The sequence below is a fragment of the Oryzias melastigma genome, linkage group LG3, assembly GCF_002922805.2.
Source record: "Oryzias melastigma strain HK-1 linkage group LG3, ASM292280v2, whole genome shotgun sequence".
In the NCBI taxonomy this organism is placed as follows: domain Eukaryota; kingdom Metazoa; phylum Chordata; class Actinopteri; order Beloniformes; family Adrianichthyidae; genus Oryzias; species Oryzias melastigma.
The window spans coordinates 30,836,412-30,852,899 of NC_050514.1; the positions used below are offsets into that span (position 1 = coordinate 30,836,412).

General features: G+C 37.9%; 1 protein-coding gene across 1 annotated transcript in view; it reads right to left on the reverse strand.

Moving 5' to 3' along the window:
- Window positions 1-16,488, reverse strand: part of itfg1 (integrin alpha FG-GAP repeat containing 1) — a 154,858-nt gene that overhangs the window by 37,625 nt on the left and 100,745 nt on the right. The gene's annotated exons all lie outside the window — the stretch shown is intronic.

A 16,488-nucleotide genomic window follows, 5' to 3' on the forward strand; every position in this document is an offset into this window, starting at 1 on the left:
AGGAGAAAATGCACTGAATTGCAAATCAGTCATTAGAGAAGTGACTTTATTAGCATACTAATGGGATCCTGGGTCTCGGGCTGCGCTGCTCTGGCTCCTTGAGTCACACTGAAGCCTGGTTTGGTTCATGAGATTGGACACGGCGGCGCAACAGAACGACAGCGCAGTCCTCAAAGGGAACATCACAGTGACCAAGCTCAAAGTGTGCTGATCCCAATGTAAATAATCCTATAAAAGCAATCTAAACATTTTTAGAAAAAGGTCTAGCTTTACTTTCTTCGACATGTTTGATAAAAACAAATTTAAATCTAATATAATTGATTAAATTAGATTTGTGGAGTCAAGTGTTCTTATAGCCTACTTTAACAGTCTTGATCAAAGTGATGCACGATTATTCTAAGAAGTTCAATCTTTCTATTAATTAAACTTGCAAGCAAATATAACAAAAAATCTTGGTTGATAAACAGAATGTCATAACAACTAAAATAAACATCAAAATATGTCTTGGGTCTTGGAGTTAAATAAATCTTGCAGGATCTGAGTACCTTGAATTTGTTCAATAAAAAAAAACTCTGTCACAAAATGGTTTTACTTTGAAAATGAGAAACTTCAACAACACTTTATTTTGAAGATTTGTTTACTTCCTATGATGATAGCGCTGCACATTCGGCCTATTTTTAGTTTATAAACTTAAAATCCAACGTTATTTTGCTTTTTAGAGCAATAATTTGTATTTTTACTAAACTCTTCTACATTTTTAGAGATCGTGATTTAGCAGTCTTGGATGTTTCAAATATTTCATACTCAAAATTTCAGGAGCAAATTGCGAGTTTCTCATTACAGCCCTATTCAGAATGAACAGCTATCTACACATCCATAAAACAGTTTTTAGAAAATGTCACAAAAATTCTTTAGGAATTTTGGTTCTTTTTTTCAATTCAGTTTATATTTTTGGGCTTAAAGAACTGTTATTATAGGAAAAGTGGTAAAACGCTGCAAATAAAAAGAAAATGCATAACAAACACTTTGTAAAGCATCCCCTGGAAAGAATGAATCAAGATTTAGCATTAACAGAAGTGTACATTGAAATTTTAAATGTAAATACATATTTTGTCAATAATTTAGGGTAATATTCTGCAATATTCTTTCTTTAGGTGACAAAATTCTAAAACTTATTCTATTTTTGCTGTTCTGCACCCTGCTGTCAAAATTCCTTGCAATCGAATGAATGCAATTCCCCTGCGGAAGTACTCCCAGACAGACGCACCTGCAGCTCACTGTACTCCTTTCTCCACCTCTGCACTCAAACATCCTGCTTCAGGCTCTCTCAGAGCTTTCAGCCTCCAGCGTCATCATACTCTTCACTCAAGAAGCACAGGTGTGCTCCTTTCAAACACTCAGATGTCTGCATAAACTTTGTACGCTTGCTCTTTCAGCCAGAAGACTAAAACTGATCTGAGAGTTTGCCTAAAAATAAAGTTTTCATGTTCTTCTACTTTATATTCAAATGCAACAAACACCTGTTTCTTCTTTGTTTTATTTAATTTTATTATTTTAATCATTAAATGCATTACATCCTATCGTTGAGTTTAATTTTAAGCCTAATTACAGGTGATGGAAAAAATTAGAATCCACAAGAGACTTTTAAGAACCTCTTAGGACCAAATTCACTTAAGTTCCTTTGTATTCTTTTAGAATACATGAGCACATTTTTCTATTTTAAAAACCCACTGCAATGAAAATTGTGTTTTAGGTGTTTTTAATACATTCTTGTAGCTTTTTTCTCATGATAGAGGACATGTATAAACAAATTTAAGATTAAAACTGCAATTTTGAGCATTTCCTTATTCAAATCACGTTAGATCTGGAGCAGATGAAAACCAGATGTATGAAAATGCTCTGACTTTCACTGCCATGGGCCGGACAAAATCTAGCTTTCAATTCTAAATCATCCACTTGCAGACAAATAGATCCATTGACGTCTTCATTATCCTTGTCTGAACTGCCATCTGGCTCTAAACTGTACGACTGGATATACTTCGTGTTCACCATTTTATTTTGCTATGCTAATGTTAGCTTGGGTTTTCGAGGCACTTGTCGCTAAATGAGGGAGAGCGTAAACAGAAACATGTTGCTATGTCTTAAAAACCACATTTTTATTTTTATTTGAGCTAAAAGTTGCATAAACATTATTAAAAGATCACTAGGAATTATTTTATAATAAAAATACATAGTTGGAGTGGAACTTTAACTACAGATAGATGATTTACAGACGGACCTATTATAAATAGTATAGCATTAATAGTATAAAAATGGAGGTTTGATGAATTTTCTATTCCAACTCAGCCACAGCAGTGTTTACTGCACTCTCTAATGCGGATCTTCATGGTTTGAATGCTACCTGACTGAACACTCATCTTTAGTGTTACGGAGAGGAAAACTTCTTATCTGGTCCCCACAGGTGTAGCCCAGGGTTTGGTGTTAGTGCCTCTTGGTTTTACTATCTACACAACCCCTTCGGCCCAGATCATCTCTGCTAGAGATTTCCTATGACTTATCTGCACATGATGCTGAAATCTACCAGATCATTCTTGGTGAGGACATCATTTCCACACACATTGACTTCAACTAAACCCAGCCGACACTTTAGCTTTTCCATGTTCACTTTCGATTTTTACAATCTTCTAAGAACTATATATATATTTTTTTTAACAATTATTAGTTTTCCTTTTTTCAAGTTTTATAATACTTTTAATATTTTACAGTTTTATTTATTTCTTTTATTGTGTTCTTATTTAACTTTTGTGTATTTTACTGCGGACTGCTTTTGTAATTTTATGCTGTTTTTATATTTTGTTCTTAATTTGTCTTTTTTTTCATTTCTATTCTTTCCTCCTTTTATTGTGAAGCACTTTGGTATGCTATAAGCAATTGTAAAGTGCTATATAAACAAAGTTCATTCATTCATTCAAAAGTTGCAAAGCTTCAATTGACTGTGTGAAAGTAAATCTAACGCTTCTGCCTTCCAGCCTTTTCTCAGTGAGTATCCAGTCAAAACTGCTCCTTTCATCAAACCTTTCAAGAGGGTGGGTGTCATGATTGATGACTAAATATTTTCCATGACCAAATTGCCTTCGTCTTAAGGTCACACAGTTTTAAAGTTTTAACAGCAGAAATTCAACATTACCAAACAGAGCCTGCCACAGCGAGACTTACAGGTTCTATAGAAATGGTTCAAAGCGCAGCGGTGCATCTGATTTTCAATTTATCCAAAAGGGCACATGTTACTTCATCAGTCAGTAGTCAGTGGTAGGTAGTTGCTGTGACTAGAATTAGATATGGTATGTTGTCTTAACAAAAAGTGGTTTCAGCCAATTGATTAGACAGGGAGTTCAATTTCAAGCTCTCAGACCAAACAGTAACTGGAAACACTCTCATTTGTTGGATCTCTGTTGGGTTTGTAATATAGTTTTTCTACTCATCAGTTAAATGTATGTAATTGTAGACAGTTAATTGTCTCTGCATGCACTCAATCATCAGAGTGTCTGTCGTATTGTCACAGTTCTTCAGTGAGTGCAAGTCTGCTGAAAGCCGTTGGGCCAACTTCTCTTCAAGAACCTTTGAAATGAAGTTGCTTTCACACTGTATCAAAGATAGGGCTGGGAATCTCAGGGTAACTCACGATTCACGATACGTGGCTCACAATACCAATAGTATCTTGATGTGGCAAACATTGCAATAATCAGTATATTACCTTAGTAATCTATGATATATAACTATTTTTACAAACAAATGTATCTTTTTATTTTTTCCAAAACCTTCTTTTAGAACAATTTAAAACACAACTTGTTCATTTAATGCTTTATCCAACATTAAAATAAAATTATCAATAAAAAGTCATGTGCACAATAATTACATACATTATTGGGTATCTAATAAACAAAGCTTCAGTTAAGAACCAAAATGCAGAGTATATCAAATAATCTTCTCACTTCAAAAAACAATAAATGTGAAACCAAAAATTCATAATGCTGCATTTATTTAATTTTATTTCAGATCATTTGTTATTATTGATGTATAATCTGAACTTCTAGCCTGTTAATATTATAATATTGCTTTTTACAGTCCTTGTATCCATATTCATTCCCATTCCTTTTAGTAAAATTTCCTGCACTTATCTTTGATTATCAACACAGCATAGTGAGCTCCACTGCCCAGGCTGCTGGTTCCTGGGCAGCTGAGCTCACTATGCTGTCCCACTGGAGGTTGGCTCCCTTGCAGATGAAGAGCCACTGCGAGTGCCTCCAGTTTTATTTTTCCCTCTTGGGTTAATGCTCAAACTGGGCCAGAGACAGTAGGAAGTAATGTTCTTGGCAGTGGACCTCGACTCTGGCACGTCTCGCATCCTCAGCAGTCCCCCAGCTCATCTGGATGAGGCTCATCTGCTACACTATCTAAACATGGAGTTGTAGATTTAGATAAGCTAATTCTTCTTTAATAGTCCTGGTAAATTGCCTGTCCATCCTGGGATAGGATCTAGCAGGGTCAAGCAGAGCTCTGGCTGCTGGAGTTAAGTACCCCGCACCAGGAGAGACTCTGAAGGATCCTGTGAACAGAGATACGGAAACACGTTTGCCGGAGCCTCTGTAGAGCTCTCCAAAACAAATAAACTCAAGCTACTCGCTCAACATCATCCATGTTTTCCATGATGTGGCAACGAATGATGTCTAGAAAACTTTGATGTTGCCTAAAATGACCCCTCCCCTTATGACCAGAACAAAATAAGGTAAAAAGCTCAAAGAAAAACCTGAGGAAATCAGTTGTCTGAAAGTTATGCATTAAATATACATCTGGTTACACCAATTTAAAGACAAAACAAGTTTATAATTCCAATTCTGGGATGTTTCCATTTATTCCATTTCCATAATGCACAGTGCTTACTCAGTTACACCCTTCAGTCTTACAGTCTTCCCACATTCACACTGAAGTGAACCACACCAAAGTTCATTTCACATGATGGGTTACCTTGGCACAGATACAGATCAGTCAATCTCCAGTCAATCCTTCAGGATTGCAAATTTGATTCCAGATCTGTGCACTCATGTGTCAAAGTGTCCTTGGGCAAGACACTGAACGCCATGTTGCTGAATGGATTGGTGGCGTCTTGCGTGGCAGCTTTGACTCCTATAGTGCATAGACCTGTGTTTGAGTGGGTGGCAGGTACTGTGACTGGAAAGATCTTTGGGCCTTAAAAGAGACTGAAAGGCACAGCAAAAGTGAAAACAAACTCCGATGTAAACAATTCTCCATAATAGAGCTGCATACTCTTAGATCAACTCTTCTGCACCTTAACCTTGCATTCCTTAATACATTCTTTCATACCTATTTGTATTAATTTGTTTTCATTTCTTTTATCTCTTACATTTTCTTTCTAAAGGTTGAAAATGTCCGTTTACTTTGAGTTGCTTTAAGAAGTTGGTTGATAAAGGACTGACTGTAAACATGTTCATAATTTCAAACATCTTTTTGAGCTATTGTGAAACAAAGGAATCAGATTTGCAGCTTTTCACAGTTGCTGAATCTTTTCATAAACCGTGACAGACATAAAACTGAACCTGGCTTATCTATACCATAACACACTTGAAAGACATTTTTCTGACATCAAAGTACTTTGGAGAAAATTCTCTGACATTGTGGCAAAAATAAAGCATCTCCACCCTTTAACCACTTCTAAACTGGATCCAACCCCAAAACAAATTGTGACAAATTACACCAACAGAGTATGCAAATGAGGACCTGTTTGCAGCTTTTCTCCATTTTCTTGCATTCTGATCCTTTTATATAGTAACTTCTCTGCCATTACTTAGTCTAAAGAACAAGAGGATTTTTGTCTTTTCGTAAAGAACAGAGCCAAACAGAAATGGCACAAGTGTTGCAGAAGCAAAATTTCTGCTTTGAAGTTCCCAGGCCTAATAGGAAAACGCCTGAGGCAAGATTCAGACCGAGCACCCATCAGTGGTAAACAGGCAGACCTTGACCTGAACCGACCATACTGCATACAAATGCATACCTAACATCTTGGTAAACAGCTTTTAGGAAGGAACACTGCTTTATCAAGACCATAAAGGTGATAAAGGTCTTTGAATTCTCATGCCAGACATCCTTTTTGTCATTTCACCTCAACAAACCCTGAAGTTATAGTGCTTACCGTGCTCAGTTCAACACAGCATCTCACAGCATTCTTTGTAGTCAAAAGGCATCTCAGGAAATACAGATGCATTTCTAAGAGACCATTAGTTGTTGGGTGACCTCTGGCTTAGGTATTTAGCTCCTAAACTCGAAGGCTTTTCTTGCTCTTCTGAAGAGCCAGAAATGTAGAAAACTTAGGATAAACCTTGAAGAAAAACATGTGGCTAATTGGTTCTGAAAGGGTAAAAGTCTCTAAAGGGCCTTGAGGGATACGGGTTCGCTGAAGCAAACAGCCTGCATTTAATTCCGCTCTCATCAACTCTGAGCAAACGCTAGATTAACACAACAGAGACTTTTTGCCAAAGTTGTCCACGAAGGTCACAACGATCAATGCATCACAGGGACAGGATTACTTTTTAGGAGTTTTGGTGTTAAATTATGTTCATCATCGACTCCGACGCCGTCATTCGCATACAGAAATGAAGCTTCCATTGGTTCAAAACAAATCTCATTTTAAAGGGAAATAAAATGACACTTCTCACACAAGTTCAGTGTCTTGAAACTTCTTCCAGCACAGAAAATGTTTTCGCACATTAGAGAAAACCTATTTTCACTTGAGCTGCAGCTCTGGGGGGCTAACAGGTCGATTTTAGGAGCTGGTGGGGAGTGTGAGAATATCTGTGGCCTCAACAGGGACCAAAGTGGTCTCACTGTTTGCTTTAATATGCCAGTTAAGATGCTGACGATACACACAAAATAAAAAACAAAAGAAAAGTGCAGTAAATAACTGGTATAACTATGATCCAAGAATGCAAACATGGGAGTAATGTTACTCTTTTCAAACTTATAAATTAATTGGGTAAAAATTTAAGAAAACAACCCCCTGCATGTTTTCATGCTTTAATCAAACGACCCATTAAATTGAAGCAAATGGAAACAAAGATGCCTTTTAGAAAAACAGAATACTTTTCTGGTAATCAATCATTTTTCAAGGTCAAAAGGTGAAACACTTTAAGAAAACTAAACACTGCTGTGTCACTGCCTCATTACAAACAAAACTATTGCATTGAGTCAACTAGAAATCCAGATTCTTGCCCAATCAGCATTAATATGATTCTTTTTAAGGAGATTAGGGCCATTCACTGGTGCAGCTCCTTAAATTCCATTGTATTTTGCAATTCCAATAAATGAATAGAAATGCTGCATAAATTAGCCCGATGAACTCCCTGATTGGGCTGATTTATGCAGCACAAAAGATCTTTTTCTTTTACTCCCTGAAATACCAGAACATACAAAGCCCTTTTAGTCAAAGGTCTATTCCCGCCGGAACGCTCGTGTGCAATATTCTACAAACTAAAAATTAGTCATAAAAAGTGGGTCCACACTCGTATAATAAGCACTTTTTGACTCAACTCAATGATGCGAGGAAGAAATAGGAGAGGGAAAAAAGTATCTCTGTGGATGTTCTTTGCAACTCAGTGGGCACGCAGGAATCCAGGAGGTGTGTTCTTGTGCGAGTGGGCTGTCACACTTGTGAGGGGAGAGGAAACCCAAACCTGGAGTTGCTTCTGTTCTCCGTACTTCAATCCTCGACTGACATGAAACAAGACGGTAACACTGCCCGCACGGCCGAAACAAGATCTTCAGAGGAGATCTCAAACTTCCTGTCTGTCGGGAGAACATCTTGTCTGCACTCGTCTCCCTTTTACATCAACTGAAACTGCTTGTTTTAGGCTGAACAATTATACTAACAGAAGCTCACTTGCTGAACTAATTCAATTAGTAGCAGGATGAGTTTTTACAGTTTATGTTGTTAAGTGAATGCTTTATAAAACTTTAGACAATTACTGTCAGTGGTTTACACATATGTGTATATAAACACAATCTGACAAAATAAGTAATAATGATAAAGAATTGGCTTCATATTTTTTGATCAACAGTGTTAATTTCAGACGAGGAAAATGCTTTAGATTTGGAGCAGAACGGGAGACTTTGGCCCGCCCATTGCAGTTGCTGCGTCACAAATATGAACTTCTTAAACTGAAGTTTTTCATCTGCTCCTGATCTATCAGGATTTGAATAAAGACATACTCAGAAATGCAGTTTTAATCTTGAATTATTTTATACATGTCCTCTGTTCTGAAAAAAAAAGTATACAAGAAAATGTTAAAAACACCAAAAAGATGATTTTCTTTGGGTTGGGTCTTTAGAATTATGAACATTACTTTACGGGTGTAAGAAAAAAATAAGAAAAGAAAATATTTATGGATTCTTTCATTTTATATGTTATTCTAAACTGTTTTTAATGTGTATGTACTAAAAGTTATTTTGAGTAACAATGTGTACATATTTGTCGATGTACCTTTTGCTTTTTGTTGAGTGTTTGCATGTAACAGGGGCAGAAAGGGGCAGAAGGTTTTCTTCATTTTCTACTCCCTTTCCACGGCATGAGATTTCTTGTATTATTTTAAAGGGCCCATACCATGATTTTCTTAAGTCTCTCAGAGTAAACTATATCTTTTTATATGACCATATATCACCTTTGGAACAATAAAAACCAAATTGTTTATGAAATATTAGGTATTTTTGTGAACTCTTTTTATACCCAGAAGTAACACGAAATAGTCTGCTCCCTGTCTCCACCAGAAAACGGTGTACTCCCATTCTCCAACACGAAATAGTCTGCTCCCTCTTTCCACCAGAAAGCGGTCTGCTCCCTTTCTTGACCAGGAAATAGTCGCCCCCTTTCTTCAACAGGAAATAGTATGTTCCTTCCTCCACCAAGAAATAGTCTGATCCCTTTCTCCACCACAAAATAGTCTGCTCCTTTTCTCTACCAGGAAATAGTCGTCCCCCTTTCTCCAACACGAAATAGTTTGCTCCCTTTCTCCACCAGAGAACGGTCTGCTCCCTTCCTCCACCAGGAAATAGTCGTCCCCCTTTCTTCAACAGGAAATAGTATGTTCTTTCCTACATCAAGAAATAGTCTGATCCCTTTCTCCACCAGTATATAGTCCACTCAATTTCTCCACTACAAATAGTTGGCTTCCTTTCTCCACTAGGAATTAGTCTCCCTCTCTCCTGCCGTCTTCCCATTATCCCCCGTTTGCTTGCACCATTCTCGGATACATTCAGGATCCATCCCAACACGTCGTCTAGATTCCTCACCAGAAGTTTCTTCACGAGTTTGAACGCTAAATGGAATGAGCGTTTTTTTGGCCAACGCTAAACCGGCTCACAACTGCTGGCGTCTGCACATGGTGAGGGTGGGGGACTCGCAAGGCTAGCTGATCATTGTTAGCTTTGTGGAGAGTGTTTGTGTTAGCCTGGGGGAGGAGGAGAGTCTTCCTGGAGGGGGCGGTCCTCAACTTGTGATGTAAGCATGTGAGGACCCGCCCATTTTCATGGGTTGTTGAAGGGCTGCTGTTTGGAGGTTTTTAGAGGATTACTCAGAAAAAAAAAACGCTTTGGGGTTCTTTAAAGTGAGGAATGAACAGTATAATACTCTTAAAAGCTTAAAAAGTTGATTTTTCAAGGTATGGACCCTTTAATGTATATGTTTTCTTGTACAAATGAAATAAATCATAATTAACTCTTCTTTGGGTTCCATCTACCTATTTTTTAAACATTTAATTAGCTATAAATAACCTTGTGTTGGAATTTTTAACCTTAAATTAAAGTAAGGCTTAGGCATGAGATTTCTGACATGAAAAGAAAAAAAAAACACTGCTGCCTTTCTGAGTGACAAGGCTCCAGTCTCACCTGCCAGGAAGCAAATAGAAAAGTGCAGCAGTTCCTTATAGGAGATTTCTTCAGCTCAAAACTGTCACTAACAATGTGTAGTTTTTCCAAGCAGTTAGTGAACAGCTTACTCACTGTACAGCTGACTCTCCCACTGCATGCACACTTTTCCAGCACCCTGATTAAGCTGGGAGACTCTGAGGACGGGCCGGAGCCGGTAAAAGACTGAGCTATAGTTAGATCCGAACTCCGGCGGCCTCGCCATCTCCAGAAGGACACATTTCATAGCGGAATTATTCAGCAGGACGCTTCATAGAAAATATATGATAACGAACGGGAGAGTTTCCTGTGGCTGCAGAGGTCGTCGCAGAGTCAGATACTATTACACCATGGTTTGCAGGAGAGCTGCACTTATTTCACCCAAGAAAGAACAGCACCGTTGATAGAAAAAGCATCATGGAAGATGTGTTTTAAAAACACACTTCACTATAAATTCAGATGAAAAGCTCAAAAACACAGAGTGGGCTTTAAATGACAGGAAACATCCGCACAATCACACACCAGCTTACGAACACAGAGGGTGAAATGAGGCCAGCAGACCTTGATGGGGCTAACATGACACGCTGTGTCAGCATTTGTGTCGTCAATGGAGCAGACGCGCGGTGTAAACACACACACATGACCGAGCGACAACAACTGTGAGCTGAGCAGCACTCGCTCCGAGATGCTCATCACTTCCCATTGTCCTCAGGCTGCTCCTGCTGACCTGCAGGGCTGCTTACAGGCACGCATGAGCACAACACACGCATGCACACACACTTACACACTCTTGACCTGCAAACCCACCTGGTGACAAGCTGCAAAGTGACATCTGGTATGAAAAACGCTTAAAAATTCAAGAAATGACCACCTGCTCATGACACCAAATTGGGTTTTTAAAAAATTGTTCATGAATAAAATCTGTTACGAATTACAGTAATAACATTTCTAATAAAAAGAAAGGTTTGTAAAAGAAAGATTCTTCTGCAGTTATGTTTCCTTCCTCTCTATTTGTGAATACCTTCTCAAAAAACGATTAATGCGTCAATAAACTGGATGATCTTTTTATGTTTGCCTTGATGAAAAAAAAAAAAAAACTTTATAAGTCCATGAACTAAAGTGATACGCTAGCACGCCACCCGGGTAGCAGCGTAGCCAGTTCCTGGTTTCCATTGGACCGGACTGGATTTTTAAGCGTTTCCATTATAAAATTGACCCGTTTAGCAGGACCGACTGGCACCAGAACACGGCACCAGTTTGAGCAGGAGGCACACAAAACCATCATGTCTGATGTGTGAAAATACTGCAAACTGCTTGACGCTCAAGTTTGCCATTTCAAAAGCAGTTAAAGGCAAAGCTGCATTTAAAGTAATGAACATCATTAAACATCTTAAAAACAATATACAGAGTCTACTGCATCAACACAGTCCACACTGCGCGAAACATTAATGAGAACAGAAACAAGCTCATACACGACAAGGTGGAGACGCTGGTTTGAATCAAGAAAAACATTCATTTTATTCTTTAATCCTGGAAGAATTAAGACTACAGCTCTAATCAGCACATTCCTGGCCTTATCTTTTGACAATGTTGTATTTTTATTCGCTCATTTGTTTACTGCTGGGTATTTTAAGCTGAGCTGCTGTTTTTTTATTTCATTCAAATTTATGATTATATTTGTACGATGTTCTTTTGGGTTTTTGGCAGCACTATTATTACTTGATTGCTCAAGCTATTTCACAGTGAAATAGCTTGAGAAACAAAAGTCAATAAATATGAATAGGAAAAGACCTAGATCTGTTTGTTATTTTTTATGTTTTACTGTGTAACAAAAGCATCGGATCAACACTCAAAATCAGGAAATACTCAAAAGCAAAGGATTCTGAATTGGATTGAGGCCAAAAATCAATTATTAGATGCATTGATTATGATCCACGTGTGATTTTGAATTGTTTTGTGAATAAATAAAATAAAGAAAATTAAGGAATAAATGGGATTTAATGTAAAAGTATTAAGCCAAACTTATTTGCATTTTTTAGCGACACAAAGATGGCTGACCTTGCAGATTGCAACATGAAAATGGCTTTTTAAGACATTTAGGTTGTGAGATTTTGGTTAAAAACGTCATAATCATAATTAAAACACTACTGGGAATGCTGTTTTTAATAAAAAAAATAGTCACGGGGGACTCTAAGTTAAAGTGTATCCAGTTAATGCTGCTTTAATAATAAAAAGCAACATTATTTTAGGTTGTCGAGTTCAGAGAACAATTTTCCTTTAAAACGTGTTTGTTTTTTATACTTAAAAAACGTTTGATTATCAAACAAAACATTTTTTATGTTTTTTATAAAAGTCAAACAATTGTATTAGATTATTGTTTATGTAATATGCAGTAATGATTATTGAAAAGTTTACAATCACTATGGTATTAATTTTCTTTACTGATTAATATAAATGATTTGTCATGGATGCTTTGAAACTTGATTACATTAATGATATTAATGATCCTTAATAGCCTGATTTTATTAATATTTGATATTAAGTCCTGAACCGGATATTAATAATTCGTGTAGAGAAAATGGTCGAGTCGGGGTGGGATTATATAAGTTCGCTTCCTTCCACTCCCTTTCAAGTGATCTACTTGTGATTTATTAAGTGATATGTTATGTATGTATTATGACCTGATTGCTTGAAATAAACCATTTCATTCATTCATTCATTCATCTTTTTGGTTAACAAATGCACTTTAATGGACAAAATGACGTGTTATTGTGTTTTGTGGTGAAGAGAAAACATTTTTCTAAAATTACACAGATTCTGTCATTAAATATTGGTTCATGATCGAATCGTTTCCTCCTGCATCGTACTTGAACTGGCTAAAGACGTCCACCCAATTACAAAAAAATAGATTGGGAGAACCCTTTATAGCAGACTAACCACAATACATTCAAGACATTTGCACTTTACTTTTAGTAGAAAACACACAAAGCAGCCATTCTTTGTATTTTTGAACAAATAATAGCATAAAAGAATCAGTTCTTCATTTTTTAAGTCTATTTTAAGCCTCCTTCACATCTTTTAGATGGTGTTCTTCAGAGATAAAAAGCTTGTTTATCATTCTTAGGGGCTAATGCATTATTATAGGCCCATTATGACATTAATACACCTATCTTCAGTGAATTTTCTTTACATTAAAAGATTTTGGTCTTCTTCTGAGGGGATCAATGGAGTACCTGCAGCATAATTTACTGTCCGGCTGGCTTTGATGTCTGGTTTGCAGGCAGAGCCATTACAGCTTCAGCTGTCAACATAAGCTGCTACAGGATGCTATTTTCATAAACACGGCGGCAGGTGCTCCCACTCAGCCATCTCTCCGCGCTGCATACAGAGTAAACGTGTTCACCGCAATGTGACTACGCAGCCTCCAGTCAAATCCTCCCGCTAGCAGCAGAGCCGCACTGAAAGACTATATGTAAATCCCTTTGATGCAATTTGAATAAAAACGAAAAGACTAAAAGATGGCACTGACTGACAGACTTTAGGAAGAGAATAGCAAGCGGGAGGACAGGAAACAAGATGTTTGCAGCGGAGAAACATGACAAGTGTGCCAACATGGTGACAGGAGGGGGAGAAGTAAGAAAAAAAAGATGTAAAACAGACACTTGAGAGGTTCAGATGCAGGAAATCAAAGAAGCACACACGAGGAAAAGAGAAAGAAAGACAGGATATCAGGAAAAAAAGAGATCTGGACTTGACACAAGGGGAGAGATTATGTGAAAATGAATGATGGAGGAGAGGAGAGGAGATGGGAGCATGTTGGCTTGAGAAAAGCTTCCAGATGTTTCTCAATGCAGCTAATCTGCATCTTAATAAGTGAGCAGGAAACTAATCAACTCATACAGTTCTGCCTGTCAGTCTCCTTCTTCATCTCCCTCACACACAAACACACAATCACAACACACACTTGCACAGGCGGCCCCTCCCGCCTCCTATCGCCCATCGTTTTATCCTTCTTTCTAATTCTGGAGTTTACGACTTCTCCCATCTCCTGCCTCTTCAGCAGTAATCATCCATCCATCTGTCCACCAAGTCTTCCTTCGCCTCTTACAGCTTAATGTGGATCCACTTTGCTTTGTGTGAAAGCTGACAGTTGTGCACGTCTCTGCTAACAGCCTGGAACAACCCGACCGCATCGGGAACATTTCTTTAGTAAACGGGTCATAAAACCTGGCAACTTGTCGGTGATTTAGCTAAATGCAAACGGAATTCTTCAAAAAGACTTCATGTTGTTTATTTCATTTACTAAAAAGCTACAAAAACAAGAGCTACCGCTGGTTTGTGCGCCTCTACTGCAGTGTCTGGGTTTGTTCCCATGCAGAGGCCTTCAGCACACTCGACACTGATGCAATGTATAGCGATCGCAGCTGTCATGCTTCAGGTCTGAATATATTAACAGACTGCTGACAGCAAACTGCAACCATGTCAACTAAGTGAAGCAGACAGATTTAAAGCTAGGAGATGCAGAGTTGGAGGTGAACTTTGCAGCGTTTGCAGTGGTGACAGGGCAGTTACAGACCAAATGATAGCATCCGTGCTGCAGGAACACACATGCTTTCATTGGTACTCCACATACAGTAAACCAGCAACGGACATGTCTTACCACCTCTCAGTACTACGGTTACAAATACAACTGTAACCACACGATGGGCAGGCATCGGTAGAATCTTCCAAATTAAAAATCGTAGGTGTGGTCATGAATGCAAATAGTGGCAGTAAGGCGGGGGTGACGTCATTATGAAATCGGGCAACACTTGGGCAGTGGCAGCTCTGATTGGACGACAATATGCAGGTGTCAGAGTCGCTGGGGTGCTATCAACACCATGATGGTGTCATAAACGGGCAGACAGCTGGTTCCACGGGCAGCAGGTTTGTTAGTTCAGACAGGAACTAAACACAGCTAAAAGTCCACAAAGCTAAATCAAAGTCAGGCAGGCAAAGATCAAGCATGAGCATGGGATCATTAAAGAAGAGACTAGACTAGTCAGGGTCCAGATAAAGCAGGGTCCGAAACAGAGGATCAGGTTCAGATAGAAACGCTCAGTAATGCAGACAGGGTGGAACAAAACAATACTTCGCACAGAGTGAGGCTGTGTGTGCTGCTTAACCCTAGAGCACTATCGCCGGGTGATTTTCACCTGAGCAAACCATTTACATGATTTCCGATATATTGCATTTTTCTGAGTGTTGTGGCTCCCTGGGTAAAGTGTCACATGTCCCAGGAATGGGTGGGCCAAGTCTCCACAACCATTATTTTTTTAAGGTATTTTTGTTCTCAAATTCAACATTTTCTGTCATTTTCAAGCATGTTTTATGATCTTCCTGAGCTTATATTTTACATTTTCTTACATAAACCACAGTTGAAAATAAAATAAACTACACTAATTTGTCATGTGTTATCATATTTTGATTTATTTTTTTATGACGAAGACTTTCATTGGGTATATTATATCGGGTAAATATTACAAAAGTCATGGTGTAACTTTTTATTGTGAAAGTTTTCTAGGGTTAAGAAGCAGGTGGGTGCTTGTCAGATTGGAGACAGTTGTGCTTTAATCTATATTTTACTTGTGTATTTGTCCATCTTTTGTTTCTTTAGTTTTAATTTTTTGGTCACATAGATTTGGGAGAAGGAATCCAAACTCTTTAAGATCTTATTTAGCTTATTTAGCTATATCAGGATCTGGACGGGTATCTCTTCTCTCTTGGTCAGAAGCAGCAACACCGTTTACAAAATGGGACAGAGCCGACTGCAGCTTTCTTGCGTTTTTCTATATTTTCTTTAGGTTGATGGTGAAGAGAAGAGTTTTCTTTGCATTCGTCTGTTTGAGCAGCAACATCAAAGTCGGAAACTCAAAGATGAAGAACAAATTGATAAAAAAATAAAAAATAAAAACTGTGTGCTCTGGATTCCTCTGAGCTGACTGAGCAAAAAGAGTGCTGCACCACTCAGCTGCACTGCTTTTAAATATTTCAGAACAGGTTCTTTTTATTGTGTGAAAACAGTTTCCTGTAATGATAACAACTAAATAAAACACTTTGAAATCCATAAGTATATTTATACATCCTCAATTCTAGATGGATGCTCATTCTAATCAACATTAAGCTCTTTCCTACTGCAGGAACATTTTGATTTTTCTCTACAAAAGGGTAAATAAAAATTGTAGAGAAATATCCAGGGTACTTTTTTCTGTTTATGGAGTCTGGCTTTAGGTAAACTGAGGAAAACATGACAATTCACAGTCACAAGTGTAAAGTATCAAAACATGTTTTAGTCCTACGGGGACAGAACTGACCGAAGAAGAAACAAACACTTTCAGAGCTGTCATCCGTTTGTGACTTTCTGCTGTTTGTTTAAAGTTTGGAACATTTTTTACTTTCAAACCAAACAACCTCTATTCCCATCTTTCAACAACAAAAATCTCAATTTTTTTACCTTTCAAATGACACTGATGATATGAA